The sequence below is a fragment of the Lolium rigidum genome, chromosome 7 (genome assembly GCF_022539505.1).
Source record: "Lolium rigidum isolate FL_2022 chromosome 7, APGP_CSIRO_Lrig_0.1, whole genome shotgun sequence".
NCBI lineage: Eukaryota > Viridiplantae > Streptophyta > Magnoliopsida > Poales > Poaceae > Lolium > Lolium rigidum.
Window position 1 is genome coordinate 198,606,168 of NC_061514.1, and position 12,020 is coordinate 198,618,187.

Below are 12,020 nucleotides of genomic sequence, written 5' to 3' on the forward strand. Positions count from 1 at the left end.
TGGCCGTTTTTTTTTTACATTTGCATTATGTGTTGAAGCCCAACAATATGATCTGTATGATAAATATTTTACAAATGAATCATCCTTTGATAAATATTCATCAAATGAATCGGCTCACACATGCGCGGCCGCCAAGAACAGGCAGTGCCATGTCAGCGGGATCGCTCGCTCACACGGGAATCGGCAGCAGCGATACAGGAACGTACCGTCCAGTACGGCCCAAGTGGCTTGGAGGACTGTTTTATTTTGACACAAGGGCCAACGGTGCCATTGGTGACAAGCCCCGCTTTCCCGCCCACTTGTTTTGGCTTCCCTCCATTGATTCGCATGGATCGAGACGGCGCCCTGCAAAAGAAACGAGAAGCAGAAGCAGGTCGAAAGGTCAGAGGGATGCGCTTGTCAGAGCGGATAGGCCGAAATGCAATGAAGCCGACGAATCTGGCGCCGGCGAATGATGCCGCCTGCAGGCGTACACCATCACGTGAAGCCGCTGATCGATGCTAAAATTAACTAATCGGGGTCTGGATGCGTGATGTGAAACTTACTAATACTGGCACGCAAGTAATTGTTCTCTGCAACGCCAGAATTAGGACATATATAGTAGAAGCAGCGGCCGCGGTAGAAGCATTATTTTTTAAATAAGGACAAGAGTCATGCCGTGACAAGGTACTAGTCAATATTCGACAAGGTTGCAAATGTAGTTTAAAAAACGGATTACTCATACATTGCTAAAAAAATTTGACACCTGCCCTCACCAAAAGATTCATTTCTTTCTTGATAATCTGGAGTAGAATGGTAGGAGGGCGGAATTATTTCGAAAGACCTTCTCATTTTTCTCTTTCTATATCGTCCAACTTGTTAATAAGATGAGGGAGCACATTGCCTTTTGGTTTGAGGAGGCCTTGCAAGCCATAAAGTACCGCCATCCATCTATGGAGAAACCTTTCGACCATTTTTGGATGCGGATGCTAGGGAGGCCGGGCCACTCTTGGGTCATGTGTGGTATTGCGATAATGGGAGTAGAGGTGAGCCGTCGATTCATGAGCTTTTTTTTGCAAAGCATTGTTTTGCTGGGGGGGGGGGATCTTACTTTGGCACTCCACATTTTGCCCTCTTTTAAACTTTGACCTCTACTTTCTTTTGCCACATTTCACTTCAACATTATATTATTTGCCCATAACACGTTCGGCATACATGCTATGGCGAAAATACCCTCTACCTGTTTGACATGGATCGATTGGAGGACGAAAGATTGACCTTTCCATTGCTTCACAGCCCGAGCAGAGGAAGCAAGCGGTGGCCATCGGTAACCCTCACGGTGGCCCAAGCAGAGGAATAGAGGGAGGTCAACGGCGTGATTCTAGTGATCACGACAACCACTCCCCGACGATGCTAGGCACTTCTCCTCATCTTGCCCCCATGTGTTGAGAGCTAGTCTTAGGATAGGGGCTCTAGCGTCGGTGACGAGTTAGCTGGCCACCTCGTCCTCCTCTTGTTTCGATTCAGTCTCCTGTTTTTGTTTTGGATGCAGATGGCGTAATTTGGTTGAATTTCAGCGGCTAATCGATCTGCAGCTGTTGCAACCACAATGCGAGCAAGGAATTGGTGGAAAGTTAGGCTTAGGTGCTACAGCCAAGCCAGCGCTTACGTCTGACATAGCAGGGTCAGAGGAGGAGCTAGGAGGACCGGCGTTGTAGGTGGTTGCAGGGTGCAGCTACTACGGGCAGAGGTGCAACGAAGACCGAAGAGCGGACAGTTGCAACTGTGCTGGCCAAGGTGTAACAGTGCCAGTGGCAGCTGCCCGAGCAGCTAGCTAGGGTTTTTCCTTGCCCAATTCTTATCACGGGAGAGAAGAAAAAGCGAGATGATTTTATTCCGCTTGAAGCCACGTGCGTTCGTGACATGAAGTTTTGTCCTAAATCCTCAAAAGAAAAATCAAAAGTGGAAATAATATAAGTGTCAAAGTAAAGTGCGGTAAAAAGTTAGAGGTCAAAGTGAAAGAGGGAAAATTGTAGAATGGCAAAAGGTAAAATTCCCATCTTTTGCAAGGCTTGAATATTCCTTCACTTCTTCCTAGTGCATGCCTCACATACGAGAGGAGAAATGTGCTGGGCTCTTTCCATTAAGCCACAGAGACCTACACTAGTAGGAAAAGGCTTAGAGGCGATATCTTATTTTTGTGGCGCACTAGTCTAATATGCGCCACATAAAATTGTTTTGTGGCGCACCAGACTCTGTGTGCCACAAAAATTGCTTATTTTTGTGGCACACCAAGAATCCATGCGCCACAGAAACTAGGTGGGGCCCACACCCTGCCACCCTCAATTATTGGTTTCACTATTTCTATGGCGCACTGCACTTGGTGCGCCACAGAAATAACGTATTTTGTGGCGCACTAGCCTTGGTGCGCCACAGAAAAACCGTGTTCTGTGGCGCACTGGCGCGGGTGCGCCACAGAAATAACACCTCCTATATCATGCCGTACCCCCTCCCTCGCCCGTACCACTCTCTCCCCTCTCCCTACTGCCGCGCGCCGCCGCCTTCCATGGCGAGCGCTGCCGTCGCCGTCGCCGCCGCCGCCGCCTTCCTCCGCGAGGGCCGCATGCCGCCACGCTCCACCCATCCCCGCCACCAGCAGCACAAGCCGCTGCGGCGTGGAGGAGGAGGGGCCGGCGCCGCGTCAAGGTGGAGGAGCCGCCGCCGCGGCCAAGGTGGAGGAGCCGCCGCGACCTCCACCCCTGCCGTCGTCGTCGGTGAGCTCCTCCACAACTACCGTCGTCGTCGGTGAGCTTTCTCCCCTCCCCTCCCTCTTCCTCTCCCGCGCGAGCACAATGTGCTCGACGAAATGCTGTCGTCGTCGGTGATGCCCTGGTTCGATCCCCTCTTTGAATTTGATGCACTGCAGGTTTAGGGTTCATAGGAATTTGATGCCCTGGTTTAGGGTTCATAGGAATTTGATGCCCTGGTTTAGGGTTCATAGAAAAAAATGAAATGCCCTGGTTTAGGGTTCATAGCAAATTGAATTTGATGCCCTGCAAGTTTAGGGTTCATAGGAATTTGATGCTACTGGTTCATTTAAATGCATGAAATGCCACTGGTTCATTTGTTGTGCTCAGTGAGGTTAACTATTAATCTTGATGGCTTATTACTACTGGTTCATTTGTTGTGCTCAGTGAGGTTAACTGTTAACAATTTTCTTGATGGGTTCATAGGAATTTGATGCTACTGGTTCATTTAAATGCTTGTTGTGCTCAGTGAGGTTAACTGGTTCATAGGAATTTAAATGCATGAAATGCTACTGGTGGGCGTGTATACATACATATTTATAGTTGCTCTTGGTTTGCATGGGATTAGTTTTATGGACCCCAATAATTCTCTGTTGGGGGTATATAATTGTGGTGCCCCTGTTTGGATGCTTTTATTCATCCACGCATATTTATCTTGTTGTGATAAATTGATGACCCATTTAACTCATGGTTGGTTTAAGCAATGAGATAAAAGTGATGTTGCCTGATGATTTACTTGATGGATTCTTGTGAGCTTATGGTATGCTTATAATGCTCTGATTAGTGGGGATGCTTACTGGATCATGTGCATATAGTTCATATAGTTCCCTAAAAATAAAGAATGCTCCATGTCCAGATGGTGTTGGAGTGTTGGGACTGCTGTGATTTTTCTTGAGCTTGGTTAAACTGATAAAAACAACAGCTATGCTTGATGTCTTAGCTCAGCCAATGATGCAAAGGCTGAGGCAAAAACTTGGATAAGAACAGATACTAAAATGTGTGATTTAAATGGAATGCTTATGATGGTTGCACTCAGGCAATGATGCAAAAGCTGAGGCAAAAACTGATAGAACAACAGCTATGCTTGATGTCTTAGCTCAGCCAATGATGCAAAGGCTGAGGCAAAAACTTGGATAAGAACATATACTAAAATGTGTGATTTAATGGCATGCTTATGATGGTTGCACTCAGCCAATGATGCAAAGGCTGAGGCAAAAACTGATAAGAACAACAGCTATGCTTGATGTCTTAGCACAACCAATGATACAAAGGCTGAGGCAAAAACACAATTTAGTGCCGATGATTAGAATGTTTGGTCACCTATACACTCCGGGAAGGCGCAAGAGAGCCTAGTGTGATGTGATGCGTGTAGTTGACACGTCCGTTGGTGACCCCAAGAGGAAGGTGTGATGCGCACAGTAGCAAGTTTCCCTCAGTAAGAAACCAAGGTTTAATCGAACCAGTAGGAGTCAAGAAGCACGTTGAAGGTTGTTGGCGGAGGAGTGTAGTGCGGCGCAACACCAGAGATTCCGGCGCCAACGTGGAACCTGCACAACACAATCACAGAACTTTGCCCCAACGTAACAGCGAGGTTGTCAATCTCACCGGCTTGCTGTAAACAAAGGATTAGATGTATAGGGTGGATGATGATGTTTGTTTGCGAATAACAGTAAAGAACAATTGCAGCAGTTTGATTTCAGATGTAAAGAATAGGACCGGGGTCCACAGTTCACTAGCGGTGTCTCTCCCATAAGATAGCAGATGTTGGGTGAACAAATTACAGTTGGGCAATTGACAAATAAAGAAGGCATAACAATGCACATACATATATCATGATGAGTACTATGAGATTTAATCGGGGCATTACGACAAAGTACATAGACCGCTATCCGAGCATGCATCTATGCCTAAAAAGTCCACCTTCGAGTTATCATCCGAACCCCTTCCGGTATTAAGTTGTAAACAACGAGACAATTGCATTAAGTATGGTGCGTAATGTAATCAACACAAATATCTTTAGACAAAGCATCGATGTTTTATCCCTAGTGGCAACAACACATCCACAACCTTAGAACTTTCCGTCACTCGTCCCGCATTTAATGAAGGCATGAACCCACTATCGAGCATAAATGCTCCCTCTTGGAGTCACAAGTATCAACTTGGCCGAGCCTCTACTAGCAACGGAGAGCATGCAAGAACATAAATAACATATATGATAGATTGATAATCAACTTGACATAGTATTCAATATTCATCGGATCCCAACAAACACAACATGAAGGATTACAAATAGATGATCTTGATCATGATAGGCAGCTCACAAGATCTAACATGATAGCACAACGGGGAGAAGACGACCATCTAGCTACTGCTATGGACCCATGGTCCAGGGGTGGACTACTCACACATCGATCCGGAGGCGATCATGGCGATGAAGAGACCTCCGGGAGATGATTCCCCTCTCCGGCAGGGTGCCGGAGGCGATCTCCTGAATCCCCCGAGATAGGATTGGCGGCGGCGGCGTCTCTGGAAGGTTTTCCGTATCGTGGCTCTCGGTACTGGGGGTTTCGCGACGGAGGCTTTAAGTAGGCGGAAGGGCAGGTCAAGAGGCGACGCGAGGGGCCCACACAACAGGGCCGCGCGGCCAGGAGGTGGGCCGCGCCGCCCTGGCGTGTCGCCGCCTCGTCGCACCACTTCGTTTCCCTTTCGGTCTTCTGGAAGCTTCGTGCAAAAATAGGACCCTGGGCGTTGATTTCGTCCAATTCCGAGAATATTTCCTTACTAGGATTTCTGAAACCAAAAACAGCAGAAAACAAGCAATCGACTCTTCGGCATCTCGTCAATAGGTTAGTGCCGGAAAATGCATAAAAATGACATATAATGTGTATAAAACATGTGAGTATCATCATAAAAGTAGCATGGAACATAAGAAATTATAGATACGTTTGGGACGTATCAAGCATCCCCAAGCTTAGTTCCTACTCGCCCTCGAGTAGGTAAACGATAACAAAGATAATTTCTGAAGTGACATGCTATCATAATCTTGATCATACTATTGTAAAGCATATGAGATGAATGCAGCGATTCGAAGCAATGCTGAAGATAATGAGTAAACAAATGAATCATATAGAAAAGTCTTTTCATGAATAGTACTTTCAAGACAAGCATCAATAAGACTTGCATAAGAGTTACTCATAAAGCAATAAATTCGAAGTAAAGGCATTGAAGCAACACAAAGGAAGATATAAGTTTCAGCGGTTGTTTTCAACTTCAACATATTTATCTCATGGATAATTGTCAACACAAAGTAATATAACAAGTGCAATAGGTAAACATGTAAGAATCAATGCACACAGTTGATACAAGTGTTTGCTTCTAGGATAGAAAGAATAGGCAAACTGACTCAACAATAAAGTAGAAGATAGGCCCTTCGCAGAGGGAAGCATTGATTACTATATTTGTGCTAGAGCTTTTCATTTTGAAAACAAGAAACAATTTTGTCAACGGTAGTAATAAAGCATATGAGTTATGTATAAGACATCTTATAAGTTGCAAGCCTCATGCATAGTATACTAATAGTGCTCGCACCTTGTCCTAATTAGCTTGGGTTAACACCGATTATCATTGCATAGCATATGTTTCAACCAAGTGTCACAAAGGGGTACCTCTATGCCGCCTGTACAAAGGTCTAAGGAGAAAACTCGCATTGGATTTTTCGCTTTTGATTATTCTCAACTTAGACATCCATACCGGGACAACATAGACAACAGATAATGGACTCCTCTTTAATGCATAAGCATTCAACAACGATTATTATTCTCATAAGAGATTGAGGATTAGCTGTCCATACTGAAACTTCCACCATGAATCATGGCTTTAGTTAGCGGCCCAATGTTCTTCTCTAACAGTATGCATACTCAAACCATTTGATTGTGAAAACCGCCCTTACTTCAGACAAGACGAACATGCATAGCAACTCACATGATATTCAACAAAGGTAAAAGCGTTGATGGCGTCCCCAGAAAACATGGTTACCGCTCAACAAGCAACTCACTAAGAAATAAAACACATAAGTACATATTCTTCACCACGATAGTTTTTAAAGCTATTTGTCCCATGAGCTATATATTGCAAAGGTAAAGAATAGAAATTTTAAAGGTAGCACTCAAGTAATTTACTTTGGAATGGCGGAGAAATACCATGTGGTAGGTAGGTATGGTGGACACAAATGGCATGGTTATTGGCTCAAGGATTTGGATGCACGAGAAGAATTCCTCTCAATACAAGGCTAGGCTAGCAAGGTTGTTTGAAGCAAACTCAAGTATAAAAGGTGCACCAAAGCTCACATATAAACATATTGTAATTATTATTAGACTTTACATTGTCTCCTTGTTGTTCAAACACCTCAACCAGAAAATATCTAGACTCTAGAGATCAATCATGCAAACTAAATTTTACAAGCTCTATGTAGTTATTCATCAATGAGTACAAGGTACATGATGCAAGAGCTTAAACAAGATCTATATGAGCACAACAATTGCCAAGTATCACATTATTCAAGACATTAAACCATTTACCACATGCGGCATTTTCCGTTTCCAACCATATAACAATGAATGAAGTAGTTCAACTTTCGCAATGAACATTAAAGATGAAGCTAAGAACACATGTGTTCATACGAAACAACGGAGCGTGTCTCTCTCCCAAACAAAGAATGCTAGGATCCGATTTATTCAAACAAAAATAAAAACAAAAACAAACAGACGCTCCAAGTAAAGCACATAAGATGTGACGGAATAAAAATATAGTTTCACTAGAGGAACCTGATAAGTTGTCGATGAAGAAGGGATGCCTTGGGCATCCCTTAAAATATGCAGGGATGAACCACGGGGGCATCCCCAAGCTTTGACTTTTCACTCTTCTTGATCATATTGTATCATCCTCCTCTCTTGACCCTTGAAAACTTCCTCCACACCAAACTCGAAACAAACTCATTAGAGGGTCAGTGCATAATTCATATATTCAGAGGTGACATAATCATTCTTAACACTTCTGGATATTTCACAAAGCTACTGAAAGTTAATGGACCAAAGAAATCCATCTAACATAGCAAAAGAGGCAATGCGAAATAAAAGGCAGAATCTGTCAAAACAGAACAGTTCGTAAATACGAATTTTAAAGTGGCACCAGACTTGCTCAGATGAAAATGCCCAAATTTAATGAAAGTTGCGTACATATCTGAGGATCACGCTCGTAATTTCGCAGATTTTTCTGAGCTACCTACAGAGAGGCAGGTCGAAATTCGTGACAGCAAGAAATCTGTTTATGCGCAGCAATCCAAATATAGTATTGGCTTTACTATCAAAGACTTTACTTGGCATAACAATGCAATAAAATAAAGATAAGGAGAGTTTGCTACAGTAGTAAACAACTTCCAAGACTCAAATATAAAATAAAGTGCAGAAGTAAAATAATGGGCTGTCTCCCATAAGCGCTTTTCTTTAACGCCTTTCAGCTAGGCGCAGAAAGTGTGAATCAAGTAACATCAAGAGACGAAGCATCAACATCATAATTTATTCTAATAATAGAATCATAAGGTAACTTCATTCTCTTTCAAGGGAAGTGTTCCATACCTTTCTTGAGGGGAAATTGATATTTAATATTACCTTCCTTCATGTCAATGGTAGCACCAACAGTTCGAAGAAAAGGTCTTCCCAATATAATGGGACAAGATGCATTGCATTCAATATCCAAGACAACAAAATCAACGGGGACAAGGTTATTGTTAACCATAATACGAATATTATCAATCCTCCCCAAAGGTTTCTTTATAGCATTATCAACAAGATTAACATCCAAATAACAATTCTTCAATGATGGCAAGTCAAGCATATCATAAATTTTCTTAGGCATAACAGAAATACTTGCACCAAGATCACATAAAGCATTACAATCAAAATCATTGACCCTCATCTTAATGATAGGCTCCCAACCATCTTCTAACTTTCTAGGAATAGAAGTTTCAAGTTTTAGTTTCTCCTCTCTAGCTTTTATGAGAGCATTTGTGATATGTTTTGTAAAGGCCAAATTTATAGCACTAGCATTGGGACTTTTAGCAAGCTTTTGTAAGAACTTTATAACTTCAGAGATGTGACAATCATCAAAGTCTAAACCATTATGATCTACAGCAATGGGATCATTATCCCCAATATTTTGAAAAATTTCAGCGAGTTTTATCAATTTCAGCGGTTTTAGCGGTTTCGAGGCAATTTTGCACGCTTTGCACTAGGAGTAGTAACATTGCCAACACCAATTATTTTACCATTGATAGTAGGAGGTGTAGCAACATGTGAATCATTAACATTACTAGTGGTGGTAATAGTCCAAACTTTAGCTACATTATTCTCTTTAGCTAGTTTTTCGTTTTCTTCTCTTTCCCACCTAGCATGCAATTCAGCCATCAATCTAATATTCTCATTAATTCGAACTTGGATGGAATTTGCTGTAGTAAAAATCTTATTATCAATATCCCTATTAGGCATAACTTTCAATTTTAAAAGATCAACATCAGAGGCAAGTCTATCAACCTTAGAAGCAAGAATATCAATTTTATCGAGCTTTTCCTCAACAGATTTGTTAAAAGCAGTTTGTGTACTAATAAATTCTTTAAGCATGGCTTCAAGACCAGGGGGTGCACTCCTATTATTGTTGTAAGAATTCCCATAAGAATTACCATAACTATTACCATTAGCAGAAGGATATGGCCTATAGTTGTTACCAAAATTATTCCTATAAGCATTGTTGTTGAAATTGTTACTTTTAATGAAATTCACATCAACATGTTCTTCTTGGGCAACCAAAGAAGCTAAAGGAACATTATTAGGATCAACATTAGATCTACCATTCACAAGCATAGACATAATAGCATCAATCTTATCACTCAAGGAGGAGGTTTCTTCAACAGAATTTACCTTCTTACCTTGTGGAGCTCTTTCCGTGTGCCATTCGGAGTAATTTGTCATCATATCATCAAGAAGCTTTGTTGCCGCCCCCAAAGTGATGGACATAAAGGTACCTCCAGCAGCTGAATCCAATAGGTTCCGCGAAGAAAAATTCAATCTTGCATAAAAGGTTTGGATGATCATCCAAGTAGTCAGTCCATGGGTTGGGCAATTCTTTACCAAAGATTTCATTCTCTCCCATGCTTGAGCAACATGTTCATTATCTAATTTCTTGAAATTCATTATGCTACTTCTCAAAGATATAATTTTAGCGGGAGGATAATATCTACCAATAAAAGCATCCTTACATTTAGTCCAAGAGTCAATACTATTTCTAGGCAGAGATAGCAACCAATCTTTAGCTCTTCCTCTTAATGAGAAAGGAAACATTTTTTATTTTATAATGTCACCATCTACATCCTTATATTTTTGCATTTCACATAGTTCAACAAAATTATTAAGATGGGCAGCAACATCATCAGAACTAACACCAGAAAATTGCTCTCGCATAACAAGATTCAGTAAAGCAGGTTTAATTTCAAAGAATTCTGCTTGTAGTAGCGGGTGGAGCAATAGGTGTGCATAGGAAATCATTATTATTTGTGCTAGTGAAGTCACACAACTTAGTATTCTCAACGGTACCCATTTTAGCAGTAGTAAATAAAGCAAACTAAATAAAGTAAATGCAAGTAACTAATTTTTTTGTGTTTTTGATATAGAGAACAAGACAGTAAATAAAGCAAAGCTAGCAACTAATTTTTTTGTGTTTTGATATAAGTGCAGCAAACAAAGTAGTAAATAAAATAAATCAAGACAAAAACAAAGTAAAGAGATTGGATGTGGGAGACTCCCCTTGCAGCGTGTCTTGATCTCCCCGGCAACGACGCCAGAAATTTGCTTGATACGTGTAGTTGACAGGTCCGTTGGGAACCCCAAGAGGAAGATGTGATGCGCACAGTAGCAAGTTTCCCTCAGTAAGAAACCAAGGTTTAATCGAACCAGTAGGAGTCAAGAAGCACGTTGAAGGTTGTTGGCGGAGGAGTGTAGTGCGGCGCAACACCAGGGATTCCGGCGCCAACGTGGAACCTGCACAACACAATCACAGAACTTTGCCCCAACGTAACAGCGAGGTTGTCAATCTCACCGACTTGATGTAAACAAAGGATTAGATGTATAGTGTGGATGATGATGTTTGTTTGCGAATAACAGTAAAGAACAATTGCAGCAGTTTGTATTTCAGATGTAAAGAATAGGACCGGGGTCCACAGTTCACTAGCGGTGTCTCTCCCATAAGATAGCAGATGTTCGGTGAACAAATTACAGTTGGGCAATTGACAAATAAAGAAGGCATAACAATGCACATACATATATCATGATGAGTACTATGAGATTTAATCAGGGCATTACAACAAAGTACATAGACCGCTATCCAACATGCATCTATGCCTAAAAAGTCCACCTTCAGGTTATCATCCGAACCCCTTCCAGTATTAAGTTGTAAACAACGGACAATTGCATTAAGTATGGTGCGTAATGTAATCAACACAAATATCCTTAGACAAAGCATCGATGTTTTATCCCTAGTGGCAACAGCACATCCACAACCTTAGAACTTTCTGTCACCGTCCCAGATTTAATGGAGGCATGAACCCACTATCGAGCATAAATACTCCCTCTTGGAGTTACAAGTATCAACTTGGCCAGAGCCTCTACTAGCAACGGAGAGCATGCAAGAACATAAATAACATATATGATAGATTGATAATCAACTTGACATAGTATTCAATATTCATCGGATCCCAACAAACACAACATGAAGGATTACAAATAGATGATCTTGATCATGATAGGCAGCTCACAAGATCTAACATGATAGCACAACGAGGAGAAGACGACCATCTAGCTACTGCTATGGACCCATGGTCCGGGGGTGGACTACTCACACATCGATCCGGAGGCGATCATGGCGATGAAGAGACCTCCGGGAGATGATTCCCCTCTCCGGCAGGGTGCCGGAGGCGATCTCCTGAATCCCCCGAGATGGGATTGGCGGCGGCGGCGTCTCTGGAAGGTTTTCCGTATCGTGGCTCTCGGTGCGGGGGGTTCGCGACGGAGGCTTTAAGTAGGCGGAAGGGCAGGTCAAGAGGCGACGCGAGGGGCCCACACAACATGGCCGCGCGGCCAGGAGGTGGGCCGCGCCGCCCTGGCGTGTCGCCGCCTCGTCGCACCACTT